The 14,809-nt window shown below is 37.0% G+C and overlaps 1 protein-coding gene across 5 annotated transcripts in view; it reads right to left on the minus strand.

The window, feature by feature from the left end:
- LOC101901389 (GAS2-like protein pickled eggs) overlaps positions 1–14,809 on the minus strand; it is a 377,420-nt gene that overhangs the window by 218,272 nt on the left and 144,339 nt on the right. Inside the window, exon 2 of one of the 5 annotated variants that reach the window (XM_059123064.1) lies at positions 13,899–13,955. The exons of the other annotated variants lie outside the window; for them this stretch is intronic. The gene's annotated coding sequence lies outside the window, so the exon portion shown is untranslated. The remainder of the gene's footprint in view (positions 1–13,898; positions 13,956–14,809) is intronic. 5 annotated transcript variants of the gene reach the window in all.

Genomic DNA, 14,809 nt, shown 5'->3' on the forward strand with positions numbered 1-14,809 from the left:
ATCATTAATCAAAAGAAAAATACTTGAGCGTTTTAATGTTTGATATCGAGCAAAAAATTAAAAAATTGAAACAGATACAGTGGGACATGAATAAAATGGATTTGGGATTAAAGGATTTCTATTTTCCTAAATGAAAAAAATATTATAAAAATCTGGTTTTCATTTTCAAATTTCAGATCATTAATCCCGTCTCTAGTTTTAATCGAAAGGGGCTCTCAAATTAGGTTTGACTGTTTCTTTAACAAATTAAATGAATATAAACCTTATTTCCCAAAAAAAGTGGAACCAACCAAAACAAAAAACAAAAACTATCCTCAATTGGATGTCTTTAAGTTTTAAAGAATTGGTTACAAGTACGACAAGAAATAAAACTGAAATTTGTTACGGCTATGGCCAAGTTTTTTTTTTTACCTGGCTGTTTGACCACAAGCGACTGAGCCAATGCTGACGGCCACGATGGCGTTGATGAAGGCAAGCGCCCCTTTCAAAACCCGAAAAACGCGAAAAAATACAACAATGTAAAAATTTGAATTCAAGAATTCAATAACATCTAGCGGTTGCTAATTCGATCCCCTTGCCTCGAGTGCGGTTGGTTGGTCGCTTGATTGGTTAGTTGGTAGTGGGTGTTGTGAGATTTATCGTAATTTATTGCCTGTCTTTGGCATCGTCGTCGTCACTGTTGTCTTCCATTCATTAGCCAATTTCCGCAAATCATTAACAACAAAAAAAATCTATCTTCAAAAGCCATGGTCTGTCAGTAGCTGGGTATTTTACCAAAAGTGTTGGGCTAAGCTCCACTAATAAGTGGTGGGAGCGACTGCTAACCGCAAAACTAAAAAAAATAACATCTCTAGCCGACCAAGCGACTGACTGACTGACTCGATTTAAACTGGTCTAATTGTAACCGGGTTCATTAACCGTCTCAACCACAATTAACCCAGCCGTTCAGAGCTTTGAAGGTTAAGTTGCAATTTTTTGCTGCTGCAGCAGCACCAATCATATTCAAGCGTCAATAATTTTATTGCTCAGCTACACCCCACCTACCTCCGTTTCATGCCTCTCTTCATTGGCTTGATTCATGGAAATCAGGCAATTCAGCTAGGCAGTCAGTCAGCCAGGCAGCCATTCATCTAACTCAGCTAACCTTAGCTTACCTTTGAACACATATTAGATGTTGTGTTTTTGTTGTTGCCTTTCGTTTCATTCTGTTCGTCTCCAAGATTTGCTCTTGTTGTTGTTATTGTTTTTCCTAAACAAAAGTTCATCTTTATCGCATTGTATGCGCCTTAAAAGATTAAACGCGATCGACCTACTAGTGGGTCAAGTACTTGAAAGGTTTAGTTTTTTTTCCCAGGCTTGATGTTGTTGTTGTTGCTGCTGTTTTATTATGACTTTATTTTTTACTTTTAGAGCCACTTTTGTTCGGAAATATTACTGTACAGGGTATGAGGTTATGCTTCCTTGGCCATGATACAGTGAACTCCCGTTGGAGTAGAATAGAAAAATGTGAGATCATGAATTGAACAAGAGTATCGAAATAAGTTAAATTAATTGGAGAACTGTTTTGAAATCTAAGCTAGGATTGGGGTGTTGGAGTCCTATACGCCCCACACCCTACTCCAGACCGTGGCGAGAAACAAATGCGTTTTGGACCCAACAAAAATGGAGGGTATATTAACTTTGTCATTCCGTATGTAACTAATCGAAATACTCATGTCAAACCCAACAAAGTCTATGCAGTTCCAGGTCTTCGTATAGCACCCATATAACGGTACCTCCCAAAATTCGGTATATTGATGATTTTAGCGCCATTATTCACCGGAATTGTTTCAAATTACGTATTTAGAGTTCGTATGCAGGTCCAGGTTTTCGTATAGGTCCCATATATCAGTACCTCCCTACATTCGGTATTTTGACGAGTTAGGCACAATACCCACCGAAATTGTTTGAGATATCGTATTTGACGTTAGTAATGGATGCTATAGCCTGTGACAGAAAATTGTCTATGCTGGTACAGGTCTTCGCACAGCTCCGATATAATGGTACCTCCCTATATACGATATTTTGATGATTTTAGCTACATTATTCACCATTTATTTCAAGTTTCGAATTTGAATATGGTAATGGCTAATGGCAAACAATGCCTATGTAGGTCCACGTCGTCCACACCAATATAACGGCAATATTCGGTATTTTTAAAATTTAACAGAATTTTTTAGGGATTTTATTTTTTTTTTTAAATTTCCAAATTCGTTTCAAATGGTGGAGGGTATTCCAAGTTTGGCCCGGCCGAACTTACTGCTTTTTAACTTGTTTTGTATTTAGTTTCGTATCGACATACCATCACAGGCACACAATTTTCGACCAATAACCCAGCGAACCAAACGGTCCGAGTTCAGTCGGACTTCGAACCGAAAATCGGAAAAAATCCGATTTCAAGTGCAAATTCGGTCCGACTTCAGACCAAAAGCTATATGGAGTGGTTGATGAGTTGTCGTACCGTAGGTTCGGAATATAAAAAAAACAAGTTTTTAGCCGACTTTCGAACCAAAGTCCAACCACATTCGCCTGGATATTCATGGGAAATTCGGAAGGGAAATTAACGAAGTAGTTCGATTGAGCGATTCATTGAAAGGAGCGTGTGAACTAAGTCAATTAATTTGGTTTACAGAACTAAAATAGGTTATCGTGCGATTACGAAACTACGTGATATTAAATTGCAAACTGTATCGGAAATTAGACACTCATAATTTCATTTCAAAATGTGAATTTGATTCCGACTCGTCCGGAACTTTTAACAAACTTTACTTTTAAGTTGTTTTGTTTTTACACCCTTCGCCATACTATGGAAAGTTTACTTAGATGTATGCTAAGTCTGGAGAACTTTTAGTATTGAGAATAAGCTATATATAGGGTGAGATGAAAAAACTGCAACCAACTTCAGACTGCTGTCATTTCTAAGCCACTCGTCCGACAGCTGTTAAAATTATTCCAGTGACAGCTCATTTTATTCTTTACAAGCGCACAAAAGCATTTTGGTGAGAATTTTCCAGAAAAAATTTATTCGCGATGGAATTCAAGCGTGATAGTGTGATTTCTTTATATTTGGCTGGAAAACCAAAAGTAGCTATCGTTGGAGCACTCCAGCATTTCAATGTTAATAAATCGCTTTATGTCTCGTACCATAGCTCGTTACCGTGATACTGGTGGCGTAGCCCGACGTCAAGGAAGTGGACGGAAGAAAGCAGCAGCATCAGCAGAAATGGTTCGAAAAGTAAGAAAAAGACTAATCGAAACCCGCGTCGTCGCAGTGGCCGAAAAATGGCTTGTGAGCTGAACATATCGCAATATTCCATTCGGCAAATATTGAAAAATGCGGTCGGGGTAAAGCCATTGAAATTCCAAAAATGCCAAGAACTTTCACCGCAACATAAAGAAAATAGACTAAAAAGAGCTAAAGTGTTGCTTCGCTTGGCCGAATGTGGGGAACTGCTGAATTTGTTGTTGTCTCCGATGAGACAACATTCGTTGTCCAGCAGCAGTTTGTAAACAAACAAAATAATCGTGTTTACTTGCCAAAGGGGTCAGCTGAAAATGTGCGCATTCGGTTGGCCACCAGAACTCAAGCGCTGCAAATGGTGATGGTGTGGGCCGCCATAGGAGACGATGGTCGCTCTCCGCTCGTATTAATCTACCGTGGTATTAAAATAAAGGCCGAATATTATCGCGAAAATATTCTGGAGGGTGTATTAAAGCCTTGGGCACTCAAACATTTTGGCGGCAGACCTTGGACATTCCAACAGGACTCAGCACGCGCCACCCAAGAATGTTTACAAAATGAGGTTCCTCGCTTTATTTGCAGCACACAATGGCCACCAAAATTTCCGGATACCAATCCGTTGGACTATTGTGTCTGGAAATGGAATTTCCGCTTCGCCGGATATGGGCCAAAATACCGCAGTGCAGGCCATAATTCGTGTCAAAGGTTACCAATTCGAACAAATCTAGACTTATTCTGAAATTTGATGATATTTCCGATATATTTTCTTTCATTCAATAAAATTGAAAAAAAAAAAAAAACAAAAACAAATAAATAAAAATGCAGAGAATTGTTCATATAGGTCAAAGTTTTCATATATACACCGTATAGACACCATATAGCCATATCTACAGGTATTCGGTATTTTGATGATTTGTGTCAGACTTTTCATCGTAATTGTTTAAAATTTGGTATTTAGAGTTCGCAACGAGTACTTCCTCATATGACAGAAAATTTCCTGTAAAGGTCCACACCTTCGTATAGCGCATTCGACTGTACCCCCAGGTATCGGTATTTTGATGTGTGTGTCACACTTTTTCCTGCCTCCTGTGACAGAAAATTACCCATACAGGTCCACATTTTCGTATCATTCACTCCATATATTCGGTAACTTGACGATTTTTGCCACATCTTGGGAATTTTAAGCTCGCAATGGGCACCACTTGCTATGATAAAAAAATTGCCCAATTTTCTTGCCGTTGGAGTCTGAAGCATTTTCTCACAAAAACTTGATTTTCTTTGACACCACTTGCAAAGTTACCTTAAACTGACCCTTACTGTACATTGTCCTGGAAAATACACATATGCACGTATAAGAGGCCTGTAACTGAGAAGTTGAAGTATGTGTAGGTTATGTTGCAATGCATTACTTTGTGGGGGACAAACACAAACATACTCATATGGTTGAACTTTGAAGTTTTCCTTTTAAAAGTATTGAACTACCTCCTATACACCAACACACTCGAAATCAGGATGCAATGACCTCATTAGCGAAAGTACTTCAAAATAAGGAGAGAAAAATGTGGGAAATGGGATTTTGAATGCATTTATTAATATTAGGTAAATTCTGCAGCTTCTGGATTTACTTTGGAGGTAGTTTTGGAAAATATTTTGTAGGATTACAACTCGAAAACTAATTTAAATAAATGATTCGAATTTTGATTTTTAATTCACAAATAAGACGATATCCTCTCTCGTTTTTTTTTTCTTTTTTTTTTTTGGAAAAAAAAAATAATGTAATTATTCGATGTTTTCTAAGTTGCTTATATATTATATTATGAGTCGGGGTATTTTGGGGTCATTTTTACTAGGATTTAATTGGAGGTTCTGATATTTCGTAATTAATCGAAAAAATGTTTCAGTATACTTTTGAATTCAACTTGATATTGCCTTAGACCCACACATCGAGTTTCTTAATTTTAAAAATGCCACCACATCCCAAAAAGAAATCGAACACCAGACCACTTGCCACAACATAATTTCCTTCAACTCTCAAACACGATCGCACCAAATTAAAAGCAAATTCACTTCACTTAAACGGGCAAGTAAACGCAATTTGTAAATTACAATTAATTCCGACAGTTTTAACTAACGATTTGAAAAGTAATGACAACAAAATAAAATTAATAGGAAAAAAAGTGGCAACAAGCTTCGTTAAAAAAAAAGAGTCCATAAACATTTCGTTTAGCATTGCTGCAGCTATAGGGGGGCTTTGTAAGCAAATTAATGCACTGGGAGAAATGTTATGTGGAGACCAGCATGGAAAATGCGGGGAAAGGCATTGCTAATTTTTTTTAAAATTGTACAAAATTTATTACCATTTAGTACTTTTCATAGACATAAATACACACTTCCAAAACTACCTCCCTACACCGACTCTACTCCTCAACCTTGATTCCCACTCCAAATTTCAGTTTTTAGCTCTAACCCTTCACATAATTTACATAACCCATATGAGAATACCTCCAGGTCTTCTATGACCTCGAGGTATTCTATGAGAAGACCTCGAGGTATTCTATGAGAAGACCTCGAGGTATTCTATGAGAAGACCTCGAGGTATTCTATGAGAAGACCTCAAGGTATTCTATGAGAAGACCTCAAGGTATTCTATGAGAAGACCTCAAGGTATTCTATGAGAAGACCTCAAGGTATTCTATGAGAAGACCTCTAGGTCTTCCTTGAGGAGACCTCCAGGTCTTCCTTGAGAAGACCTCCAAGTCTTCCTTGAAAATACCTCCAAGTCTTTCTTGAGAGGGCCTCCAGGTCTTCCTTGAGAGGGCCTCCAGGTCTTCTATGAGAAGACCTAAAGATCTTCTTTGAGAAGATCTCCAGATCTTCTTTGAGAAGACCTCCAGTTTTTCTATGAGAAAACCTCCAGGTCTGTTATGAGAAGAACTCCAGGTCTTCTTTGAGAAGACCTCCAAGTCTTCTTTGAGAAGACCTCTAGATCTTCTTTGAGAAAACCTCCAGTTCTTTTATGAGAAGACCTCCCGGTATTCTGTTAGAAAAATCCTGCCTGATCTGACACCGTCGGACTAAGTGTGATCCTCTCCCAAAATTTCAAGATTCAAGCTTCAGCTGTTTCGTCTGGGCGTTGATGAATCGTTAAGTCAATCAGTCGGACATCTAATGCTTGACCCCCACCATGGTCAAGGAAGGGTCTCCAGGTCTTCCTTGAGAAGACCTCTAAGTATTGTTTTAGAAGACCTCAAAATTCCAGTTTCCAGGTCTCTTTTGAGAATACCTCCAGTTCTTCTATAAGAAGACCTCCAGTTGTTCTATGAGAAAACCTCCAGTTCTTTTATGAAAAGACCTCCAGGTGTCCTATTAGAAAAACCCTACCGGATCGGACTAAGAGTGATCCTCACCCAAAATTTCAAGATTCTAGCTTCAGCCCTTTCGTCTAGCCATTGATGAATCCTTAAGTCAGTCAGTCTATCAGCCGAACATCTAATGTTCGACCCCAACCATGGTCATGCCTAAAAATCGAATTGAATTTCTCTTCGTGTAGCCAACTGTAGATATCACTTAAATGCAAGAAAGGTAATTGGATGCATAACTTTTATGGCCTGTGGGTTGCAAAGAGCAGCACTTAATATGTTGTTGCTGGTTGTTGTTGTTGTTTTTGTTTTAATGAATTTGTTCGCCATTTTTGTTTTTGTTATTCTTGCTATTGAATGCTAATTTTTCTCAAACTCAACCATTTCGCCTTGGCTTGTGGCTTTGTTTTTAATGCACTTTGTACAGACAAACATACATTTGTACAAATTAATGGGTGTGTGTGTGTGCCGTGTAATGACGTCAAAGAACCCTGTCAATGCGTAATTTAAGTGTAACTGTGTAAATGGTCGAACTCCATTCAAGTCCAAGATTGATGCCATGGGTTGTGGTTGTTAGTTGGTGGACAAGTTGGCCGTCCACCCAAGTTTTGTTGGCCTTTGAAGAATTAGGTGGCTGTTATACCCACAGTTGTTAGTTATGTGGACAGAGATAAAATTGCTCGTGTTGTTGTTTTCGTTTTTATACCCTACACCACATAGTGGTAAGGGTATTATGTCTTTGTGCATTTGTTTGTAACATGGAGAAGGAAACGAGATAGACCCATAGTTACTTTTGAGAACCTTCATAGAATCACTTTCTGAGTCGATTTATGCATGTCAGTCCGTCTGTCCGTCCGTCCGTCTGTCCATGTATTCTTGTGAACAAAATGCAGGTCGCATTTATTATCCGATTGAGATGAAATTTTCCAAACAATATTTTTTTGGCCCAAGGACGAACCCTATTGAAATTGGTGAGAATCGGATCAAATTTAGATATAGCTCCCATATATATCTTCATCCGATTTCGGGTTAAATGTGCACCAAATATTCACTATCAGTCCAAATTACCTGAATTTTGGCACACCCAACCGAGTTCGGCCTAGAAGCAAGTATATCAAATTTGGAGAAAATCGGTTCAGATATAGCTATAGCTCCCATATATATCTTTCATCCGATTTGATCTTTAAGTCCCTCACATTCCTACTATGCACTCCACAACCGTGATATTTGGTACCAGGTATTAGATGGAGCACAGAAATAGCTGTTTTAAATTTTATCGAAATCGGTTCAGATTTGGATATAGCTCCCATATATATCTTCATCCGATTTCGGGTTAATTGACCACCAAATGGCCAATATCAGCCCAAATGGCCCGAATTTTGGCACATGTGACCGAGATTAGCCTTAAAGCAAATACAACAAATTTGGAGAAAATCGGATCAGAAACAGCTATAGCTCCCATATATATGTTTTATCCGATTTGGTGTTTAAGCCTCTCACATTCGTAATATGCACTCCACAAGAATGATATTTGGTACCAGATATAAGATACAGCCCAGAAATAGCTGTTTGTAATTTTATCGAAATCGGTTCAGATTTGGATATAGCTCCCATATATATCTTCATCCGATTTCGGGTTAATTGTGCACCAAATGGCCGATATAAGTCCAAATGGACTGAATTTTAGTACATCGGACCAAATTCAGCCTAGAAGCAAGTATATCAAATTTAGTGAAAATCGGTTCAGATATAAATATAGCAACCATATATATGTTTCATCCGATTTAGAATTTTAGTCCCATACATTCGTAATATTCACTCCACAACCGTGATATTTGGTACCAGGTATTAGATGGAGCACAGGAATAGCTGTTTTAAATTTTATCGAATTCGGGTTAAATGTGCACTAAATGGTCAATATCAGCCCAAATCACCTGAATTTTCGTACATAACCGAAATTAGAAGCTAATACGTCAAACTTTGAGAAACCCGGTTCAGAGATAGCTATAGTTCGTAAAATTCACGATAGAATTAGATAGATTTTGATTTTGTACCAAATATCTCATAGAGCTCTGAAATGCCCTGTATAAACCTTTTTACGAGAGCTCTACTAAATATGCATAGTGGTGTAGGGTATCATATAGTCGGCCCCGCCCGACTTTTGAGCTTTCCTTACTGGTTTTTTTTTTGTTATTGTCATTCTAAGTTGTTTGCTGCGCATGTGCAAAGGTTTTTATGTCCACTCTGTCAATTGCGCGTAATGTACGATTTTGTCCATTTTAATTGTACGATTTACGATTAATTTGTGTATTCAAGTGCGAATACATGCGATGGAGACGGAGATGGAGAGTTTTGTTTTCTTGGAATTATATATTCAATACTGTTGTTGTTTTTTTTCGATACTCCTCGTAGAATAATAACAAATCTATTCGTTATGTTGTTGGCCATACCATTTGAGCATTGGTTGTTGGTAAATTTATTTCAGCCATGTCCAAAGTCTTTGACAATATACCCCCAATTTAATGGAGGTTCATAACGTACGTTCGTAACCGAACATACATAATTATGTACGTGTTTGGATCAAACATTAACCGTATGGTTCTCAGCATGGACCGGGTGTTTGGTGTGAGAGAAAAAAATATATAATTTGAGCTAGATCACATGGAAATCGAAGAAAAAAAATTAAGAAACAGCAACACGTCTGATTGTTGGTAATAACAAATGTTCCAGCACCATGCCAACCCACCGCTTCCCCACCGATCTCCTCTAAGAGGGGGTGTAACAACAGTTGACAATTTCAATAAACATTTTCAAGCAAACACTCAAGAATTTTAAAGGCGTAGAAGAAAAAAAACCTCTCATACAAATGTCCACAAATAATGTTTGCGGGTTCTTTCAGTTGGTGGCCAATTTGAATTGGAGGAGCTCGACCATTTGGCAATTTGCTGGTTTTTTTGTTTAATTTATTAATTACTCGTTTATTTTTTGAGTCGACTTTAATGTTTTGTAATTTAACAAAAACGACAAAACAGAAGACAAACAATCATTTGAATGAGAATAAATGACATCGGATCCAACCAACCAGCCAGACATTTGCGGCTTACAAAACCATAAACATGTGTTATTTTTTTTCTCTGCGCACCGATCAGACTGTTAATGTTTCTGCTACATTGTTTTGTTGCTGGCTTGGCAAATTTATTGTCAAGATGCCGTGGAATGTGGTGTAAAATAATTAATTATCATTTTTTATTAACAAAAAATGTAAATGGTTTTGGGGAGTGCTAAAATTGATAATGTCGAAATGTAATGTTGTAATCAGGAGATGTTTCAAGAGATAGAGGTAGAGAGAGAGAGGAGGAAGGGTCTTCTACAAGAAGACCTACAGGTCTTCTATAAGAAGACCCACAGACATTCTCTAAGAAGACCAACAGGTCTTCTATGGGAGACAACCAGGTCTTCTATGAGAAGACCTACAGGTTTTCTATAAGAAGACCTACAGGTATTATATAAGAAGACCTACAGGCATTCTATAAGAAGCCCCACAGGCATTCTATAAGGAGACCATCTTGTCTTCTATGAGAAGACCTACAGGTCTTCTATGAGAAGACCTACAGGTCTTTTATGAGAAGACCTACAGGTCTTCTATGAGAAGAAGGAAGACCTACATGTCTTCTATAGGAAGACCTACAGGTCTTCTATAGGAAGACCTACATGTCTTCTATAGGAGGACCTACAGGTCTTCTATAGGAAGACCTACAGGTCTTCTATGAGAAGAAGGAAGACCTACATGTCTTCTATAGGAAGACCTACAGGTCTTCTATAGGAAGACCTACATGTCTTCTATAGGAGGACCTACAGGTCTTCTATAGGAAGACCTACATGTCTTCTATAGGAAGACCTACAGGTCTTCTATAGGAAGACCTACATGTCTTCTATAGGAAGACCTACAGGTCTTCTATAGGAAGACCTACAGGTCTTCTATAGGAAGACCTACAGGTCTGCTATGTGAAGACCTACAGGTCTTCTAAGAAAAGACCTACATGACTTCTTTGAAAAGGCCTCCAGGTCTTCTACAAGAGCTACTGGTCTTCTATGAGAAGATCACCAGATCTTCTATGAGAAGATCTCCAGATCTTCAATGAGAAGATCTCCAGATCTTCAATGAGAAGATCTCCAGATCTTCTATGAGAAGATCTCCAGATCTTCAATGAGAAGATCTCCAGATCTTCTATGAGAAGATCTCCAGATCTTCAATGAGAAGATCTCCAGATCTTCTATGAGAAGATCTCCAGATCTTCAATGAGAAGATCTCCAGATCTTCAATGAGAAGATTTCCAGATCTTCAATGAGAAGATCTCCAGATCTTCAATGAGAAGATCTCCAGATCTTCTATGAGAAGATCTCCAGATCTTCAATGAGAAGATCTCCAGATCTTCTATAAGAAGAACTACAGGTATTCTATAAGAAGACCTAGAGGTCTTCTTTAAGAAGAACTACAGGTCTTCTATAAGAACATCTACATGTCTTCTATAAGAAGACCTACAGGTGTTCTATTAGAAGACCTATAGGTCTTCTATAAGAAGATATATAGGTTTTTTATTATAGATTATTATAGATTACCACCAGTTATTCTACGAGAAGACCACCAGATCTTCTAGGAAAATACCTATAGATCTTCTAGAAAAAGACCTCTAGGGCTTTTATGAGAAGATCTCCATATCTTCTATGAGAAGATGTCCAGATTTTCTATGAGAGGATCTCCAGGTTTTCTATGAGAAGATCTCCATATCTTCTATGAGAAGATGTCCAGATCTTCTATGAGAGGATCTCCAGGTTTTCTATGAGAAGACCTCCAGATCTTCTATGAGCCGGTTAGCCGGTGTGGGACATACCTATACATACTCACACTCAAGTCCCGGCCGAAGGCCTTCTACGTACAACAACAGTTAAATTAAAAAAAAAAAACTTTAGTTCGCGTAGCCGGTCACGAAAAAGATATTAGCACAAATTATAGGATTTCATGGAAAGGTAAAAGCGTCAGCTATAATTTTCATCAATTTTGTTGACCCCCATAATGAGCCCTTTTTTCGAATTTTTGGGGTTTTCATAAAGAATTCGTGTTGAAAAAAATCGATAATTTGACTATAACTACCGAACCGCTTATAAATAACCCCATCATGTGACCATTGTTAGATAGGTATTTTCTTAAGCTCTGTATCTATATCGGGTAAGTGGATCCGGGTCCAGTACTGGTCATGAACCCGGATTTTCGGAACAAAAATCTGGGGTCCCGATTTCTTCCCCCTAGAAAAAAAAATTGTTTCCCGAAATCAGGGTAAAAATGCCTACCTCTGAAAAAAAATCGAAAAAATTTAAGAGTTTTTACTAAACTAGAGTTGTTCCCTTTAAGGTGTCAACTCGGAAAAGTTCGAGGAAAAATGTATCAAAAAAAATTAGAAAATATTTTTGGTTTTTGATACCCTCAGCCATACGGCTAGAGATGGTATAAATAATTGGATATGACCAAAATGTACCTCCAATTTGGCAAATTGTAATATTTTACTAAACTTAGATTGAGTTTGGTGATGTACAGTTTTAGGCCACCTCTTCTGCCCACTCTCCCCACAAAACTCCTAAATTTTGTGAAAAAATACAAATCTCTCATTGAACCATTGAAATATTTGGATAAGACGTAGTTCCGGTGCAAAAGTGGGCAGTAGTTGTTCACTGAACAATTGATCCAGTCGATAATATTAGCTCCCGTAAAGTAGGAAATCAATACCCGATTTTCTTCAAATTTTTCACATCCTAACATATATAAAATGTCTATATCGGACCTACCTTTTAAGTACCTAACCAACAAAAGTTTCAAAAAAAAAATCATAACGTGGAAAATATTGATCGACTAATCCTCGTACTTCCTCTCGAAATATAAAAATTTTGAATAATAATAGAACCAGTTCAATAACTTGCCGATTTTCTTTAAACTCTTCATATTCCAATTCAGACATTCTGCTAACTTTCAGAAAATTCGAAATAATTCCTCAGTTTCTTTATACCCTTCACCATAGTATGGAGGGTATATTAAATTTGTCATTCCGTTTGTAACAACTCGAAATATACATTTTAGACCTCACAAAGTATATATTCTTGATCAGCATAAAATTCTATGTCGATTTAGGGATGTCCGTCCGTCTATCCATCTGTGGAAATCACTCTAGCTTTCGAACGAAATGAAGTAAGTTGATAAAAACTTACTGCAGGACTTTTAGTATTAAAAATGGGCCATTTAGGACCACATCTTCGTGTACGGTACCTCTCTATATAACGGTACCTCTCGATATTCGGTATTTTGATGATTTTAGCAACATTATTTACCGGAATTGTTTCAAATTTGGTATTTGAAGTTCCTTATGGATACTACAGCCTAACTCCGAAAATTGTCTGTGCAGGACCACGTCTTCGCATAGCCCCCATATAACGGTACCTCATGATATTGGGTATTTTGATTATTTTAGCGACATTATTTACCGGAACCATTTAAAATTTGGTATTTGAAGTTCGTAATGAATACTACAGCCTCAGACAGAGAATTTTCTGTGCAGGTTCAGGTCTTCTTATAGCCCCCATGGTACCTCCCTATATTCGGTATTTTGATGATTTTAGCTACATTATAAGTAAATTTTTTTCAAGTTTCGCATTTTTAAATATTGTAATAGCTTATGACAAAAGTTGACTAGGCAGGTCAACGTCGTCGTATAGACCCTAATATACGGCTACTTTCGGTATTTATGAGATTTTAACAGAATTTTTAACGGATTTTATTTTTTTGAAAATTGTCAAATTTGTACCAAATAGTGGAGGGTATTCAAAGTTCGGCCCGGCCGATTTTACAGCTTTTTTTAAGCAAATCTGGGAAACTAAATGATTATTTTTTGCCAAAAAAAAAAATATATTGAAACCGTTTGGTTTTTATGATCTCAGGCATAACAATTCTTTATCAATATTTTAATACGTTCTGGTTTTTACCAGTTTGATCCAATCTCCGAAAAAATTACTTGCCATTTATCCAAAATAAATTCTCTTTTAACGTAATTCTAAACAAAAAAATCTATTATATAATTCAAGAAAATGAACTCCAAAGCTCATTTGTCAATGGCATTGATTTAGATTCTTTAAAAAAAAAAAAAAAACTTTACCAAAAATAAACTACTTTATTGCCTAAAGGCTTAAATACATAACAGCTAAAAGCTACATACCGTTTTTATCTAAATATTCTCTGAACAGCAAATAAAAACCAAAAGGAGATTAGATACCTGAAATGGAAAAAAAAGAGAAAAAAAAGTTCAATGAATATTTCAAGTTCAGTGTTAACGGAAATCAGACAGTGACTCCCACAATTGAAAAAATATGGAGATAATGTAATCTAATACAATTGTTGGCTAAAATCTCGAAAAAAATACACAAACTTGAGTTTATAAATCTGTTAATATTTTAATGTCATTGTGCCAAGACCACCACCAACAACAACTACACAAAAATCTGAACTCTGAATAATGACTTTGACATTATGTCGCCATTACTTTGGCAGCTTCTTAACACCACCGCCACCACCGCCATAAACTGTCAAAGGCGATTTGAATGAATTCTTTCAGATTCGAGAAAACTCAAACCTGTCAGATTATAAACTGAACGAGTTATTAGCGGACAGCTAGAATTACTGGCATCCAACGTAAATATGGATTGTTAATGTGTTCAGATTGACATTCTCAAGTCATTCACAGGTATTTACCATAACATTTTGCCAATCACTTGAAAAGCTTTTAATAAATCGTCAAAAGAATGCCAAGAGCAGCAGACAAAATATTCAATAAACAAATCCAATACAAATTCATTCAACTTCTTTGTTGGGTACTTGTTTTGGGGGATATTTCTTTTGTTGGAGAAACTACGACTACTGACAATTGAATGGCTGCCTAACGAATTGCGAAAATAAAATCCTATCGAAATAAAATTTAATTACAATTTGATTGATGACAGGCAATGCAATAGCAAATTTTTATTTCAAAATTAAAAAACCATAAATTTCTTTGGCGGAGAAATGGAAACCATACTAGCTTTGCCTTGGGCCATTAATGGTTGGTATGTTTTTGAGAAAGTGGCAATGTTA

The sequence above is a fragment of the Musca domestica genome, unplaced genomic scaffold (genome assembly GCF_030504385.1).
Source record: "Musca domestica strain aabys unplaced genomic scaffold, Musca_domestica.polishedcontigs.V.1.1 22, whole genome shotgun sequence".
Lineage (NCBI taxonomy): Eukaryota > Metazoa > Arthropoda > Insecta > Diptera > Muscidae > Musca > Musca domestica.